Consider the following 19,723-nt stretch of genomic DNA (forward strand, 5'->3'; position numbering starts at 1 on the left):
ATTTTCCCCTCTTGAATTTTAAAGGAAGTTAATAAGCTAAACCTTTAAAGAGGAACTTATTGTATCCTACATCCAGAATGGCTATTCCAATAGGGTAAGCTTGGTCTTGGTAAAGAAAATTATAGAGAATCAGATTACTAGTGAGATGATTGAATTAAAATGATGCAGTGAAAGTTATTACACTGGATGAAGATCTGGAACAGGAACTCAAACTGTGCATGTTACTAACATGGTATAGAGTTTTGGTAAAGTCACTAATGACTTTGGTTCTTGGTTTCCTATTTTGTAATATTCAACGAATAGATAAAATAATATCTAAAGGCCTTTTTAACCCCTAAAGTGCTTCATATATATGAATATATATGGTGGCAAATACATAAATTATAAGTACACACATAAATACATATATACAACAAACATAGGGTATATAAAGTTGACCCTTGAACAATGCACAGATTAGAGTACTGACCCACATGCACAGTAGAAAATTTATGTGTAACTTTTGACACCCTCAAAACTTAACTACTAATAGCCGACTATTGATCAGAAGCTTTACAGATAACATGGACAGTCAATTAATACATATTTGTATGTTATACATATTATATGCTATATTCTTATAATTAAGTAAGCTAGAGACAAGGAAATGACATTTGGAAAATTATGAGGAAGAGACGATATATGTACTCATTAAATGGAGCTGGATCCTCATAAAGGTCTTTATCTTCATTGTCTTCAGATTGAATAGGCTGAGGAGAAAGAGGAAGATAGATAAGGGGTTGGTTTTGTTGTCTAAGTAGTGGCAAAGGTGGAAGATAATTTGCATGTAAGTGGAACCACCCAGTTCAAACCATGTTGTTCAAGAACTAACTGTACACACGTGTACACATATAATAGATACACATATATTGCTTATACATTATATGTAATGTTTTATATGTATATATGCTTTTTTAAGTAAATTCACAACAGAGAGTTATTGAGGACCTAAAATATGTAGTCACTGTGGTAGAGGCTGATTGGGATATTGCCATCCCTGCTCTTGAGAAACTCATAATTAACTTGTTAAAAAATTATTATTCAACTGATTATCAGCTTTAGGAGAAACTCGCAATTAAACAAGACTATAAATACACAATTGCAACATGGCATACCATACACGGGGATTGAACATTAGAAGAGCAGAGAGGTTATTTGGCTGTTAAAGGAGGTATGAAGGGTTTCAAAGAGAATTTAATATATGATCTGAGTCTGGAAAGATGAGTTGGATTTTGACTGAGGAAGGAGGAGAATGTCATTCTAAGCAGAGAATAGAAAGAAAATAAATATGAAAAGACACAACAGCATTCCTAGATCCTGAAAGTCCCAGTAGTACCCTGCAGGTTAAGCCCAGGATATTGGATAGCAGTGAAAAGATTTCATGCCAGTCCAGTGAGTTAGGACCAGATTATCAATAAACTTTCAAACTATGGTAAGACATTGGAGTTTCACTTATAAGCAGGTGGTGGCCTCTGGAAACTTCAAGCAGAAGAGTGATATTTTGTTTGTCTAGAATGAAGAGAGATGAGTTTAGAAGCTGGAAGGCCAGTGGCATGAGGGATTGACTGAGAGACAAAGGAGGACAGAGCTACAACCATAAAAGTTATAAAGAAGAGTGAGCAGAAGAGGGCTTGAGGTCACATTGAAGAAGTGTTAGCTTCGGTTTAGGGTGCAGGAGATACGGTGCCTTCCAAGGAAAGTAGGAACTAAGGTCATGAAAGTTTCCATCATGCCTGAAGCCAGTAATGGAGATACAGGGTATGAAAAAAGAAGAACAGATTTCTTAGTGTAATGAAAAGAATTTCAATTTAGCTCAAATATACTGAGCTTGAGGTAGCAACAATATATTTAGATGAATATATCTCATGGGAAAATTAGTGTATGAATGATTCAGTTTAGGAGAAGGAGTTAAACTGAAGGTATAATCATTGAACATAAATGTGTATTTCAAGGTATGGGAGTGGGCAGGATTGTTAAAGGAAGGAAAATACTGAAAAGAAAAGCCTGGATGTTTTACAGAGAATATTGAGATATAAAGGGCCATACTGGGAGAAAAACTAGAGAAACAGGCTAAGAAAGTATGATCAGGAAAAGTACAGGGCAAATAACAATATATACTAGAGGAAGAAGGTTTTCTATCAAGGATATTGTGTAAAAAATATTTTAAAAATTTAGAAAAAATTGGATAGGGATTCTAAAATATTTCAGAAAATATCAAGTATGAGGACTTGGTAAGATAATTCAGTGTTTTGGGAAGGGACATTTTAGGTATGGAGGTAGAGATAAAAAAGTGATTGAAAAAAAACAAGATGGTAGAAAAGATACAGTATGAATAAAGTTGAATAACTAAGTGGTATGTAAGTCTCTTTAGTATGATGTTGTTGTTGTACAAGGGGGTAAAGCCCAGAAGTTTAGATACTAAGAACATTTATTAAAATATAAAAGTTGGTTGGGCATGGTGGCTCACACCTGTAATCCCACAACTTTTTAGAGGCCGAGGTGGAAGGATTGCTTGAACTTAGGAGTTCAGTTTTTTAGTCAATTATGATTACACCATTGTACTCCAGCCTGGGCAACAGAGCAAGATCTTGTCATTAAAAGTTAATTAAATAAATAAAATATAAAACTTAAAATGTTCAACATTTTTGTATCACAGTCATTTCAAAGATGCTTATCTTTTATGAATAATTGGAAAACATATTTCATACACACAAGAGACATAGCATTTATATTACTGAAAGATGAATAACTACTGTTACAACAAGTGTTAATGACATTTGCCCTTTTTATTCCAGCATATGAGATTGCTTCTATAATAATTATGGTTAGTTATATTCACTTGGCAATTCCAAGTTAAGAATGTCAATGAATTGAGCAAAATGCCACTGACTTAGCATTGATCAGACAAAAAAATGTTGAACACATAAACTTTTATCAACTTCTGTCATAGACATATTTTCAAAAATATCTTAATGAAGTAATTGATTTTATTTTTATAATGTTGAAGTTACACTCAAATCCAAGAAACATGTACATAATGGCCATAATGCAGAATTCAAGTGATAGGGTATTGACAGGTATGTGTTTTCTCTCCAGGAGAATACTCACATTAAAAGCTTTTGAACTGGATTAATCTAATGCAGGATGTTACCGTTATTGACAGTCACTGAGTCCTTTACACAGTAATTACATTAAAATTATGCCTTTGTTCTTGAATTTGAAATAAAAATAAAGTCATTTTCTTTTGCTTTTTGTACTTATGATAACAGTACTTATGACTTTGCATATAAAATATTCTTCAATCTATATGGAAATATATCTATTTTAATTCTTCCAAACTTTAAGTAAAAAGGAGAGAGGGATATCATTCCAGATAGTCATAATATGAGGTGGCATTATCCCAACACAAGTGTTTTGAACTTCAGTTGTTCTTACAATTTACTTTTATTCAGAATGTCACATTGTTTTCTCATTTTATGAATGAGTAGGATGGAATAGGATAGACAGAGCATGGGTGTCAATTTTAATCAATCTGGGGCAAGATGGATGGAAAATATTGTATTCATGTTACCTACAAAGTTATTTTATCTCTCTGAATCTTTTTCTTCCATCTCCAACATGGATTAATGGGAGGCATTCCATAGGATTTTTCTGAGGTTTAAATGTGCTAATGCATGTAATGTACTAGGAGAGTACCTGACACATATTAGAAGTTCAGTAAATGATAGTTTTTATTATTGCTATTATTCTGTCAGATGACACAATAGCTATTTGAGTTTATGACCTGGAACAAGCCCAATAATGTGCATTAGCCTTCTCTTAAGCATCTCTTTTTTTTTCCAGTAAATGCACTAGGAATTATAAATTGATACAGTTAACTGTATTGATTAACTGTATCAATTTATATCAGACTGTCCAAGTTATAAGGGAGACACCATTATAGAATGAAAAGAACACGGACTTTGAGATCAGACAATCCACTGTTTAAATCTTAACCTCCACCTGACTGGTTAAGTTAGATCAATTCTCTGGCTTTGTTTTTCACCTTAGATTGATGACACAAGTTCTGAAATAAGAAGGCATTTATGAAGTTTTTCAGCAGGTAGTAAATAGAAAATATGTACTACCATGACCTAAATGCAGCAGACATCCAAAAAGGGTTAGTTCTCTTACCATTCTTTACCAGTTATTCCCCTAAAAATGACATAACTTGCAGAAATTTTACTAGTCTAACATACTTACCTGTTTTCTCCAACCAAAGGACGTCATGAAAGACAAATAAAGCAAGTGTGGAAAGAGACATTTTTTATTATAGACATATTTTTCATTAGTTTGGCATTTGTGTGTAGACAGCATTTACCAAATACTATAAAAATGTTTTAAGCATCAAATTTAGGGTTAATTATGTAAATAGAACGTATACTTCTTTTATTATTGTGTCTCAGGGGATTTCTCAAGAATCTGATATTTTACCTTCTTGAAATTAACATTGTCACCTATCACTTCCAAATTAAATGCTGTCACAGTATAATTGCTTGTTTTTTATACATTGTTTTGTTTTTACTTGGTAAGTGGTCATTTAAATAAATTTTAAAAACCACTACAGTTTATGTCTCGTCTTTTTTCTCTTTTGTGGTGTATGTAGCAACATCAGTGCTCAGAATTCATTAAAATATATAGGTTGCTTAGATCAAAAAGTCAAATTCTCAGGGAGTTTTAAGAGGCTTTATAACCAACAGTAGTTTGTTAACTATACTAAAGCTGCTGTCAAAGGAGTAGCCGAACAATTAGGATCCACTAGCCATTTTGGCCAAAGGAAATAGAGCAGCCCTAGATATATTAGATAATTATACTTCTCGTTAGATGTTGTGTCAGCATGCATCCAAGGACTCATGCAGAGGCCAGTAGATGCAACTCTTACTAAAATATCCCAACTCCTCCTCCACCCTATTCAAATAGATTACTTTTAGAAGAACAAACAGGAACAACTATCCCAAGACATGTTAAGGAAGTTTGAAGCAAAAACTGTAAAAATTCAAGATGAGGGGTTGTTATAGTGAACCTCAAGTTTCTCTTCAAAGAATCAGTATGTCAGTATGTTCAGCTCTCTTGTTCTTTAATTTTCTATTTTAAAATTTAATTTCCTTGTAATTCTGGTAAACAATCTTCTCCACTGGTTCTAATCAGTAGTTCACATCTGCTCCCCCTCCCCCAGCTCCATCCTGACTCATCCTGGTCACCTGATCACTCCTGGCTACCTGCTCTGACATGCCCATCACAGTCCTTCCTGCCAATGCACCTACCTTGCCCCTCCAGCTCGGACCCCTGCTCTTTTTAAAATAGCCAATCAGGATTGGTCTAGCTTGTGCAGTCTAACCCTAGCCAATAAGGGATGATACAGCAGTAGTGACCACACATGTCAGGCACAAATACCCCTTCCCTGCTTGTCCAACCATGCAGCAGCCATCATTGCTCCGTCTGTGTACTCCACACCCCTATAGAAGTAAAATGCCTTGCTGAGAGAAAAAAAAGATGCTTTACTGTTTCAATGGAACTGGGGTAACTTAGGTCACTCCTTCTGAAAATTATACATAACTATCTGGTTTGTAAAATGATGGCAGCCCCCAATCATAGCTGAGATGAAAAGTACAATAGGATGGCACATAATCCAGATTTTCTTTGGCCCATTATTACTGCATAGAGGACTGGCCTGATAGTGCAGGAAAGAGATACTGACTAGGTTATTGGTGAAGTATGATTGTGGTTTGGGTCCTTTTAGGAGGAATAGAAGTTCCTTGACCTCTGATATGAGTTAGAATGAGAATACTGGATAGTGGGGTTTCTTTGTAAAGGGAGGATTGGAAGTCCCTCAGTGTAGTGAATATATAGAACAGCCTCCCTTAGAATTACTATAAAGGCACACTACCCTGGCCCTTAATGAAGGAAGCACTAAGGATGTGGCACTTGAAAAAAATGTATCTTTCCTAATACAAGAGACAGCGTAGACTGTGAGGTAGAAGTGCCAATGAATCATAAGGTATATTTTTTTATCAAAACTTTACACCAATAGTTTAAAATGCATTCAAATGATGACAGCATTAAATGTTATCACAGTAGAATTTTTTTTTGTTTTATGCATTTTTTTTTGTTTTTACTTCATAGGTGATAATTTAAATAAATTTTAAAAAATACTACTGTTTATATGTTTTTTGTTTTTTTTCAGTGTACATAGTACAATTAGTTCTCAGAATTCTTTAGTTACTTGGATCAAAATATCAAATGCTTGAGTGGTTCCCATGCATTTAGTTCCTATGTCCCCAAATGGTAAAAAGGTTTATATTAATGGGAAGTGATAAAATAATTAAAAGGATTTCCATATACCAATAATGACCCAGCTGAGAAAGAAATCAATCCCATTTACAATAGCCACAAAAATAAAATAGTTACAAATAAATTTACCTAAAGACATGTATAGTCTCTTCAAGGAAAACAGCAAAACACTGATGAAAGAAATTGCCAATGACACAAACAAATGGAAAAACATCCTATGTTCATGAATGAGAAGAACTAGTATTGTTACAATGAACATTCTACTCAAAGAAATCTACAGATTCAATGCAATCTCTACCAAAATACCAATGCCATGTTTCACAGAATTATAAAAAAAAATCCTAAAATTCATATAGAACCCAAAAAAGAGCCCAAATAGCTAAGCAAAAAGAACAAATCTGGAAAAATCACGTTACCCAATTTACATTACTATAGTAACCAAAGGCTATAGTAACCAAAACATAGTACTGGTATAAAAATAGATGCATAGATCAATGGAATAGAATGGATTACCCAGAAATAAGGTCACTATTTAAGCCAACTGATCTTTGACAAAGCTAACAGGAACGTACATTGGGGAAAGAAATCTCCTTTCAATAAATGGCATGGGAAAATTGAATTGCAATAAGCAGAAGATTGAAACTAGACCCCTATCTCTGATTACATACAAAAATCTACCCAAGAGGGATTAAAGTCTTAAGCATAAGATCCCGAACTCTAAAGATACTAGAATGAAACTATGGAAAAATCTTCTGGACATTGGTCTAGGAAATCAATTTATAATTGAGACCTCAAAGTCACAGGTAACAAAAACTAAGGTAGACAAATGAAACTTAATTGAACTAAAAAGCTTCTGCACAGATAAATAAATAATCAACAGAGTGAACAGATAACTTGCAGAATGGGAGAAAATATCTGCAAACTATTCATCCATCAGGGACTCTCTAGGGTATACCAGATATTAGAATATGCTCTTTATCAGATTATACTGGAAGAACTTGAACAACTCAACTTTTAAAAATCCCATTAAGAAGTGGGCAATGGACATGAATAGGCATTTTTCAAAAGAAGACATACAAATGGTCAAGAAGTATATGAAAAAATGTTCAATATCCACTACACGATTGGTGACAATGTAAATTAGTACAACCTCTATGGAAAACACTTTGAAAATCTCTCAAAGAGCTAAAAATAGAATCGCCATTCAATCATTGATCCAACTGCTGGGTATCTACCCAAAGGAAGAAAAAAATTAATATATCTAAGAACACCTATACTCATGTTAATCATAATACTGTTCACAATAGCAAATATATGGAATCAACCTAAGTGTCCATCAACAGAAGAATAGACAAAGAAAATGTGTGGTGTATATATACACAATATACTATTCTGCCATAAAAACAATGAATTATGTGTTTTGGAGCAATATGGATGGGACTAGAGGTATTTAAGTGAAATCAGCTAGGCACAGAGAGTCAAATATCACATGTTCTGATTCATATGTTGGTGCTAAAAATTTGTACACATGGATGTAGAAAATGGAATGGTAGACAATGAACATTTGGGAAGATTAGGAGGTAAGAGGAGGGTGGAGGATGAGAAATTACCTAATGGGTACAATGTGCATTATTTGGTTGTTGGATATTCTAAGAATCCTGACTTGATCACTATGCAATCTATGCATGCAACAAAATAGCACAGGTACCCTATAAATTTGTATTAAAAATAGCATATTGGGAAAGGGTGAGGGAAACTTGGCAAAACTTAGAGCAATGATACCAAAAAGTAACCTAACTGTTGTTTCCAATGTATAATTGGACTTAACCATAAAGATGCCAGTACATCTTCCAGAAAAAAAAGCATTGAGCTAGTTGTAGTTTTACATAGTTTAGTATGTGAAAACATAACCTTTGGGGTATTGTTTCTGTTTTGTCAATATTATTATGTCAAATTTATGCTATGAGAAAAGAAATGAAATAAGGGCAGATAAAGAAAAAGCACAAATGTGTTCTCTTATATGAACAACAATTTTCAAATGACACATGCAGTTGGGTAATTTTGTAGGAGGTTCCAAATCACAGGAGATGTCAGAGAGAGATGGTCCACATAGAAGGAGTCACATTAGTGAATTCAGGAAAAGCTTTGCAAAGACTGATAGAGAGAAAAAGAGCACAAAGAGAAGAGAAAACAAGCAAATTATCTGCATTCTTTTAAAATGATTATTTTTTTTGTTTTGAGGTGAACACTTCAAAGTTTATTCACATGCTTTGTTATCTCTTAAAAGAATCAAAATTTCCCAAATTAAATGCTTCTAATATTACTACATATATGTAAAAAAAAAAAAAAAAAAAAAAAAAAAAAAAAAGAGAAAAACGGCTTTTAAAATCAGGACGGGAGAAGAGACTGAAAATCATCAAATTATTCCTCTTAAGAGCTCCAAATGAAGTGAAATTAAGAGCAAAATTGCCGGTTGCTAATAGTAATTTGTTCCATTTTCCAGCACATATGGTGAGCTCAGTCTCAGTATAGCTCCACAGAATTGTTTGCCCAGCATATAGTGACCATTGTTCACCATGTTAAATAACATCACTTGGGGTCCTCAAGAGTGACATTACATGAACGCTTTACCAAATACCTAAAGCAAGGAACTGAGCAGGAGGCAGCCAAAAACAAGAAAAGCCCAGAGAGACACAGGAGAATAGACATTTTCACCAGTACATTCAGAAACCATGGATTGGCTTATGATGAAATGGACCTGGGAACCTGACTACAAGGCTGAGGGAAAGTACAAAGAAGACCCTGTTGACCTCTGCCTTGATATTGAAGGTCATGAAAACATAAGGAGAGAGATCTTCAATGAGGTAAACAGAGAGAATTAATAGATTCCCAAGACTCCAGCCACTCGAGGAAAAGGTCAGCTGAGAAAGTAGAGAAAACTCATAAAAGATCAAAGAAGCAGAGGAAGGACCTGAGAGCCAGAGACAGGTCCAGATCCTCCGCCTCTTCCTCCCAGTCATCTCACTCCTACGAAGCAGAAGAAGAGAACTGAAGAGACAGAGGAAAGAGAGGAGAGCACCACGGCCTTTGACAAATCAAGACTGGAACCAAAGACTTTGTGGGTCCAAGTGAAAGAGGAGGTGGCAGAGCTTGAGGAACCTTTCAATTTTGAGCCAGAGGAAGAGGCTGGGGCAGAGGCAACTGCCCTGGGAACAATAACAACAACAGCAACAACGATTTTCAAAAAAAGAACTCGGTAATAGGAGTGAGACCCAGGGTACACACCCAAAAGCAAGACGTGTTACTTGCACGATGACCGCGAAGGTGCAGGCAGTGACAAGTGGGTGAGCCAGGGCCCGGGCTGAGGAGCCTTTCCTCGGGGTCGGGGTGGTTCATGTTCTGGAAATCAAGTCCCAGCCCCAAGCGGGCCCATGACAAGTTCAGTGGGGAAGAAAGGGAGATTGAAGATGAGGTGAGTGGGACAGAGAACTGAGAAGAGAAGGACAATTTACAGCCCACAATCGAGTAGGGGCCACCTCTTGTTAGGATTCCTTGCCCAGAGGAGAGAGGCTCTGGGAAGATGGCTGGCGAGGAGCTACACGGAGGAACCTCAAGAAGATTCTGAAAATCCTACCCCGACCCCCCACCAGCCATGCAGATTTAACTACCACGGAAGGCATCCGTGGCGTTGCCTCCCACTGGACAGAGGAGGCTGGCCGTGGAGCCAGGGTTCAGGCCCGGCTCTTGAGCAGAACAAAATGCATTGGGCTTTAGCTGTTTCTCTCATTTGTTGTTGGTGTGTGGGGTGGGAGAGCAATGCTTGGATTAAAATTACTTTATTTTTAATGACTATTTTTTGAGCAGTGTTAGATTTACAGAAAATTAAGCAGAAAATACAGAGTTGCCTCATGTTCTCATTCTCCACTATTTTCCTCTATTATTAGAATCTGGTACTAGTTTGGAACATTTGTTATGTTATGTTGAACCAATATTGATACCTTATTATTAACCAAAGTCCATGGTTTACATTAGGTTTCACTCTTTGCATTGTACATTCTATGAATTTTTAACAGATATGTAGAGATATTTATCTGCCATTATTGTATTATACAGAACAGTTTTGCTACCCTGAAAATTCTGTGTTCCTTTTATTTTTCCCTCTCTCCTCCCAAATCCCTAGCAACGACATATCTTTTTACTGTCTCCATATTTGTGCCTTTTGGAGAATGTTATGTAGTTGGAATCATACCATATGTAGCCTTTTCAGTTGGGCATCTTTCACTAGCAATAGTGTTTAAGCTTTCTACATGTCTTTTCATGGCTTGACAGCTCATTTCTTCTGAGTGCTGAACAATATTCCATCCTTTGGCTATACTATGGTTTGTTTATTCACTTACCTATTTAAAGGCATTTTGGTGGCTTCCAAGTTTGGGCAGTTATGAATATTCATGTGCATATTTTTGTGTGGATGTAAGTTTTTAGTTCATTTGCGTAAATACCAAGGAGCATGTTGCTGGATCATATGGCAAGAATATATTTAGTTTTATAAGAAACTGCCAAACTGCCTTCCAAAGTGGCTGTACCATTTTGCATTTCCAGCAGCAGTGAATGAGAGTTTCTGTTGGTCCACTCCTCACCAACTTTTCGTGTTTCAGTAATTTTTATTTTAGCCATTCTCATGGATGCATGTCTTCTTTCAATTTGTAGTTCCTTATTGATGTGATATTTCATCTGCTTGTCATCTTTTCATCTACTTCTCATCCTCAGATATTCCACCAAAAGAATTTTGGTAGTAGATCTGCATGCTGTTAATGATATGAGTACTAGTAGCAAGAGTAGGTAGCTAACTCTTAGGGGCAGAGTTCAAAGACTCCATCCAGATTGTGCTGCACATATTCCACTTTTTATTGCTCTGATAGAATGACACATACTAGTGATAATTATTCAATAATGAAAAAAACCACACAGCAATTAAGTAAGGAATAAATGTAGATGGTCCTACACTTTGTTTCCCCTTGAGAGGAATACCTTGGGAGTGATGAGTGATATCCTGAAGTAGAAGGAAATAGGCAAATATAATAAAGATTAAGTTAAGCCTGCAAGCTGGTGAGATTTTCAAGTGTAATACATACTTCCTGTATCTCTAGCTGACTCTTGTATTGTTACTAAATTATGTAGCTGCATATCTACTTTTCCTTTCTTTGCACCGAGGAAGCCATGGTCTGGGAAAAAGTGGGAGACAGAGCATTTTCCTGAACTTCTGGGAAGCCCTGAAGGTTTACTGTGACAGAGCCCTAGTAAGTTGACCTGGAAACCAAGTTGTCAAGTCAGCCTTCTACTTAGTGCTCCCATGATCTTGCCATTGACACAAATTGTTGATCGCCCTCAAAAGGGAGATAGGTAAACAATGACCCAGAAGTGGACACTTGGTGTGCACCAGGCTGGAAATATAGTACACTCTTAACAGAGCTAACTTAAAATGATACGGCTTGATGGAAAATGAAGTTTCCCAAGAAATGTATTGGACACAGACATTGATTATGTAGCTGAAATAATTTAACTTACGGTATATGGCCAATACAGGGCTTTCTAATTGTTCTGTGCAGTCTGCATAAAATGTTTTCCCTTGGGCTATGATAGCACTAGCAATAACAGGACATTCTGAGTATTGTAGATGGATGTGTTTGGAGGTGTGTTTTCTATTGTGCCTGAGAAGAAGTGGTATCAAAATGCAAATAGTGACTATTTGATTTGCACTGTTTAAAAGTTATTTTTGTTTTCTCTACCAAAATTAGAGTATGACTACAAATGTTACAGAGTTCCACTGTATCCAGGTACTTCCAGATTAGTTGCAAAGAATTGAATGCATAGATTGGAATGAAAGAAGGACCTAATCACGAACTAGTTAAATGAATATATGTTTGTGTGCATTTGCCTCTGTGTGTGTGTGCGTGTGTGTGTGTGTGTGTAGTCAATAAAAAGATGTTTAAGGACAACTTCTGAGCCAGACATACATGAATTTTGACGAAATGTTATTTATTAGGAATATGATTTCTAATCACTCTTTTATTTCATAGCTATACCATGTGGTATGTTATTAGCAACTTCCTCTACAGAGTATTTTAAAGATAGCTTGAGATAATCTTACAGTGTATTTAGATGGTGCCTGGCACAAGTCAGTGCTCAGTAAATGTTATCCCTTATTTGGCTATAATCCTGGTATGAACTGCTGAGTTCTCCTCACTGATACAGAGTTTGTCTCCTGAATTTGTCTGCCTCCTTTCCTTTTTTACTTTGATTCCTAGCTCTTCTTGGATCTGCATATGAATGCCAGGCTTCTCTGTGTCTGACATTGCTCTGTTCTCTACCTGTGGTTAGAGTCAACAGTGTAATCAATCATAAAGCTCAGCCTTACTGTAAAGTTGTTCAAAGTATGTTTTTTTTTTAAATGCAGAGACATTACGCCTCAGTGTTTTAATTTTACTTGTAATTGTACATATCTTAGCCATACAGGCAATGCTGGAAGTTTGACTCTTTAAGTGGGATTGTGAGTTCCAAAGTTTCTTTCCTTGGAAAACCCAAGAGTATTCTTGGCAAGACTTTCTCCCCATGATGCTGTGAGTGAAAGGACATTGGAAGTGTATGATGAATAATGAGACTTCCTTTCCTAAATACTCCTCACCTAGAATGCATTAATGCATTGCCTCTGTGTGTGTGTGTCTGATATATATGAATATCCTACTTTCACACTTCAATATATGTGATTGAAAATCTTCTGAAGGAAATGAAAATGTCTCCCAGCTTGAAGGAGAGGCAACTCTATTCAACTGTTTCATGTCCATTACAACCCATTTATTTGTATATTATCTAAAATTTATGTACCACTTGTAAACTTGTGACAGAATCACAATAATTTGATGCATCATTATAAGCATAATCACACATGTATACATGCCTGCATATCTAGATACATGAATATATATATAGGCACATGCAGATAATACAATAATACATGAATAAATTATCACACAGGACTTCATAATTTATCTGATATAAAAATTACACCTTCTGAAATATGTTTTTATGTGGTATTTATAGTAGTGACTTTTAAAAATGTATGCAGTTGTAAACATTTTTACTAAAATATTAATTATAGAAAATTTATGGTAAGATTTTATTTTAAAAAGTTTTGTGCCAAGCTTCTGTTCATCAATAACCCACTCCTAAAAGCTATTATACAAGTCCTTGTATTATTTCCACTAACTTACAGCTTTTATTTTAAGACCTTTTTTATGTCTAACCGTCTTCCTGTGTTTGCCACTCTGGTGCCTGTACAATGTTTTCAAACTGCAGTGCTTGCACAAATTACCAAGAAGTGTTTTTCTTCTAATAGTACCTACCTGCCAGCATATCCACAGACAGTATTTCACTAAAACATTACTTGTAAATAATTTCCATTGATTATGACATTAAGACAAGAATGGTAACAGACCCAGATGGAATCATGTAGATTACACGTGTCTATATAAAAACGTATATCACATTGCACAACTATTTCAGGGGACTCCATTCACAATCTGAATCAGATGACCTTTTTTTCCTCAGTGTGTGTTAATAAAATTCAGCTGAGGAAAACTGGCAGGCACTTAGTACCTATTTTGTGGTATGGTCTGTGTTGGGTGCAGGGGAACAAGCATGACTAGCACATAAGGTCTTCAGGGAGTTCTCTATCATGTGTAAATAACTTATTTGAGGCTAGTGACCTTAGTACAAAAATAGAAACACATATGGATGTAAAATGGAGGAGGGAGTAATTCTTTTGCAAACTGACACAGGAAAGGAAAACTTTCATAAGACTCAAGTTTGAAAGATAAACAGAAAGACTACAGACAGAATTCCAGGCAGATAAGGCACAGTTGTGAAGAAATTAAATGGCATGTTTCCAGGGATAGAACGAAGTTTGGAGTCATAAAAAGTAGGGAATAATTTGGGGTGGGAAGAAGGGTGGGTATGAGTTTGGAGAAGAAGGGAATGGATGGATGACAGAGTCTTTCCATAATAATATGAAGCTTATTTGCTGCTTTCTGATTCATAGAATCTAGGAGGTCATGTCTATTTGGATTTATAAAATATTGCCAGGAATGAAAGAACATATTTGTAAGCCAGATGTGAATATATGAGTTTTATATGCGTGTTCATTTAAATGAACTATTATAATTCACCTTGCAGACTTTCCAAGAGAAATGCTATCTTAGGTAGTGCTAGTTAAATGCAGTAATTTCAATAGTGTTGCATCCTTTCAGGTGTATTAATAAAAATGGTATAATATTTTATTTTTTCCTTTGCAGTTTTAACTAAAGTAATATTAAAATAAGTAAAGCTTAATATATGTACTGTTTCCAGGATGAGTTCTGTGAAAGGGAATACAGATGAGGGAAGCAGATGATGTATAATATAAAGGCTGGCTGTACTTAACTATTCTCTGTTGTAGTCTTGGTTAAGAGAAGCAATACCACTCCCTTATGCTGCTGCTGGTCCATCACTTGCAATCAGGTAGAGATAAGGTTCAGCTTAAAAAAAAATCTCATTAAGGACTATACTGTTGGCTGAATGCAACATCTAATGGGCCAAAATTGGATTATAGGACTTTGATTGACAACCTTTGCCTTTAGCAGTCCTATCAGGTCTTCAAAAATATGTAGCTTAAAAATGGAGGGTGGAAAATATATTTTAAAGATTGGGCGTTGTTTTTTTTTTTTTTTTTTTTTGAGTTTTAGAGAATGGCTATATGTAACAACACCTTCAAATTAAAGTATCTGAGCCACCACATTTCCCGCCAACATTTTTCTATGCACTGTGCTTCATTTGTTCCCATCAGTTTTTGGGCCTTGTGGAGACAGGGGTGATCAGGATTAAGGCATCATGAGCTGGCACAGATAATCCCAGAAGTGCAGGAAAAATCAGAAGATCCAATCACTCTATGAAACAGCTTCTTCTGAGAGTTTGCTGTGGTGACTGAATACCTCTAATGGGAGAGTCATCAAAATGGATTTGAATTTATGAAATCAAATGATTCATAAGGAGAGCTTTGACTGCTGCTAAGATACATTTTCTCCCTGTCTCTTACTGAAAGATTTAATGTAATTGCTTCAGTTCTCTTGGCTTGTTTTATAAGAGAACTGGTTTTGAACTGCTTCAGCTGTGCAAGTTCCACAATAAGAGAATAAATATTACGAAGCAGACAAGGTGGTCCTTCAACCTTGGTTGATCAAGCACTGCAGAACCGTGAACGTCATGATTCCCAAAATCATGATGAAAGTTTTCAGAGGTTTCAAGATCATTCTTCTTGAAGTAATTTTCTACCTTGATAGCATCATCTAAAAGCTAAATCATTTTGAGTATTTTATGAAAAATGTGGAAATTAGAGTGAAAATTACACTTGTGCCATGTTATCATAGATAAGATGAATCTCCTTTGTTAGTCGCATGCTGAAAACTTGGGATTGTTATCACAGAGCCATTCTTTTCATGGCTTTATTGGATAGAATTCGCATAGCATGCAATCACCCATTTAAAGTGTACAATTCACTAGTTTTCAGTATATTCACAGAGTTGTTCATCCATCACCACAATCAATTCAAGAACATTTTCATTACCCCAAAAAGAAATCTTACATTCCTTAGCCATCACCCGTGTCCTGGGCAAATATCAGTCTACATTTTCTCCCTGTTTGCCTAGTCTGGATATTTTATATGAATGACATCATACTTTGTATGATCCTTTGTGACTGGCACCTTCTATTTTGCATCATGTTTTCAAAGTCCATCCATGTTTTACATATATTAATACTCCATTTCTTTTTATTGCTAAATATTATTCCACTGGATAAATATACTGCCTTTTGTTTATTCCTCAGCTGATAGACAGGGTTGTTCCTACTTTTTGGCAATTATGAATCATGCTATTATGAACATTCATGTACATGTTTTAATGTGGATATGCATTTTCATTTCTTAAATATATACTTAGGAGTTAAATTGCTGTATCTTATGGTAACTGTATGTCTAATTATTTGAGAAACTGCCAAACTCTTTGAGCCTTTTTGGTTTTTTTTTTTTTTTTTTTTGAGATGGAATCTAGCTCTGTCACCAGGCTAGAGTACAGTGGCATGATCTTGGCTCACTGTAACTTCTGCCTCCCGGGTTCAAGCAATTCCTCTCCCTCAGCCTTGCAGCAAGTAGCTAGGAATAGAGGCTCCTGCCACCATATCCGGGTAATTTTTTTTTGTTTTAGTAGAGGTGGGGTTTCACCATGTTGGCCAGGATGGTCTTGAACTCCTGACCTCATGATCTGCCCACCTCAGCCTCCCAAAGTGCAGGGATTACAGGCCTGAGCCACTGTGCCGGATTGAGCTATAGTTTTTAAACCCAGCACAGCATAATACATATTATGTTTTTTACAAATTTCATTTATGATATAATTGTCATTAAGAACATGTAATCAGAAGGTAACTAATTAAAATTATAGGAAAGTGCTTTAGGGGACCTGATTCATAAGAATAAAAACGCATTTAGGAAAAATATCTGCTGAAATAATCATGAACACACTTAATAGGATGCCAACAAGAAACTCCTTTTGGGTTTTTAATCTGATCACATGGTGAAAACCTGAATAAAGAAAAAAATAGAGTAGTTGGGGTGGCAGAGCTGTCATGACTTAATCACATTATTTTAAAGTTGCAGAGAAATCTAAATTATTCCAATAAAAACTTTAAATGCTTATCTGTTTTGGAAGTTGCCTATATCCTTTTTACAGCTTAGTGGATGGAGTGACAATACTTCCTTCCATTCTTATGGTACTCCGTAATTCTCCAAGCATACATGCATACATGTTCTATTACTAAATTCTCATGATTTATTCTTTAATATAGGACATTATTCTTCTTTAACGAAAGAATAAACTCAGGTACATGAAGTTAAGTGATTTAACCCAAACCACACTCTTGGTATAAAACTAGTAACCAGGACATATATTGTGGTATCTTTTGATGTTATGATATAGAAAAAAATGAAATTTTCTATAAATTACTTTAAAGTATGCTTCTAATATTTTGATTGAAGAAGCCAAGGTCAGGGAAAAGTTGTGTGAAGAGTAAGTCTCCAAGATTTACATTACCATTATATGGTATAAATAATAAGTGGTAACAGGAATTTGGTTTTAATATTTTCAGACAAGCATAGGGAGATAGAGTAAATAATTACAGGCTTGTGTTTTGAAAAGTATTTTGACTATGTGATATGTTGACTGATCACTTTACAATATTCTTGAGATTTTATTATTTACTCTTCTAGTTTCCTTCACTTATGTAACATAAATAACACATTTTATCTGTACAATCCATTGCTCTATAATTAAATGTAAGTATATTCCCATATTGTTTCATAATGCAATGAATCTCATTTAAAAGTGAGAATCCTGCTTCAAGCTATAAGTAAACATTCTGTTTCTGTATATTTACATTTTAAAATTCTTTTTGTAAAGAGATATATAGATTTTTACTGTGAATTTTATTGAAAGTATAACACAGGATTTTAAACTGAACACCACACAGCAAAACATTCTAAATCTTCTTCATCTGTGTGTCTCCCAAAAAACCTAACAGAGCACTCTCTCCCTTTTCCCGTCTCTCTCTTTCTCTCTTACACACACATACTCACACTCACACTCACACACACTCACTTATATTCTCCTTTATAGTCTAAGATTTCTTTCACTGTCTCTGCAAACGTGTCTCATTATGCTCAGTGGTGCTTTCCCCTTCCCTCCCACCTCCCTTCTCTGACCACCTGTGTTGTGTTTTGATACAATATTGTAGTATATCTTTAATTTCAAGAAATCTTTTTCAAGTATGTAAACTGATGTAATTTCATGAATAGGCATATTATCAACAATAGAAAACGCTGACTTTCACTGTGTCCTTTAAAGGAAGAATTGCATTCCAGCTGTAGTTTTCCTTTTCTTTTCTTCCCAGAAAGAATCAAAGGGAAAACCTGCAAGCATCATTATATTTGTCTGCAGGCAGCTAAGCTGATATATTTAGTGTGAACTGCTGTATGGGATACAGCTGTGAAATGAGCTAAAATTTATTGTTGCAGGTAAAAGAACTAGTATAAATTTATTCAAATGAAATCCTTTGCAAGCATTACAGTAAATAGGCTTTGGAAACATTCTCATCCTGTCTCTTGTACTTTAAAAATGACTTTTCTGAAGATACTATATATCTTAGGGCATGTGATGAAAGAGATGAAAATTAGGACTGTCAGTATTCAGGGATTTATACAGCAGGTTTCTCTTACCACCAGTGGAATAGGATTTTTAATTTGAATTCATGTATATGCTTGGTTCTTCCTAAATATTGGGCCAATGTAAAAAAGTCTCTTGAGGAGGAGGAAAACTAGTTACTCCTAAATGCATCATGAGCTCACAAAGCATTTTACTCCTTAAGTATAAAGATAGCAATTTTAACTCAGAGGAAAACTTGAAATATTCTATTTTGAAGGTCTTTACATAACTTGTATACAGTGCACATCATTGTTTTGTGTGTGTGTGTGTGTGTGTGTGTGTTTGTGTGTGTGTGTGTGTGTGTGTGTGTATGCTTGATAATTCTCTTGGTTAATGTGCATAGGAAATTTGTTTTTTTTAATCAAAGTCTGGTTAATGGACAAAAGAGACATTACACACAAATGACCAAGTTTTAAAATGTTGTAAACTAATAAAATATCCTTAACACTAATATCATATGCCACATAATTTTATCTGCAGCTTATTGTGATGCAGAAATGTCTTTAGAAGTTTGAAGTTCAGCATCTTCATTTTGAATAAAAATTTATTGCTATAATAGAACAGTGAAAAAGTCACTGGGGAAGGAAAATTTTTAGTTGACAAAGGCTGAATTAAACCTGATTTGAGGAGTCTTTTAGTCTTCCTAATTTAATTGTATACATTTAAGGCATATTTAAATGTTTTAAATTTTTTTCTGAATGGTTTTCTACATTCAAAAATTTATGGAAACTGTTACCATTTTTCACATCCACATTTCTGAGAGTTGAAATTAAACCATCCTAGGAACAAGCCGATTAAAAAATGGGCAAAGGATATGAACAGACACTTTACAAAAGAAGACATATATGAGGCCAAATATCATATGAAAAAATACTCATCATCACTGGTCATCAGAGAGATGCAAATCAAGACCACATTGAGATACCATCTCACGCCAGTTAGAATGGCGATCATTAAAAAATCTGGAGACAACAGATGCTGGAGAGGATGTGGAGAAAAAGGAACACTTTTAC

At 35.2% G+C, this 19,723-nt stretch overlaps 1 protein-coding gene and 1 pseudogene across 1 annotated transcript in view; both read left to right on the forward strand.

The window, feature by feature from the left end:
* The window catches only part of THSD7A (thrombospondin type 1 domain containing 7A), a 518,919-nt gene that overhangs the window by 3,049 nt on the left and 496,147 nt on the right, over positions 1-19,723 (forward strand). The window lies entirely within an intron of this gene.
* LOC144578300 (thyroid hormone receptor-associated protein 3 pseudogene) lies at positions 7,898-10,034 on the forward strand (annotated as a pseudogene).

Source organism: Callithrix jacchus, chromosome 11 (genome assembly GCF_049354715.1).
Source record: "Callithrix jacchus isolate 240 chromosome 11, calJac240_pri, whole genome shotgun sequence".
In the NCBI taxonomy this organism is placed as follows: domain Eukaryota; kingdom Metazoa; phylum Chordata; class Mammalia; order Primates; family Cebidae; genus Callithrix; species Callithrix jacchus.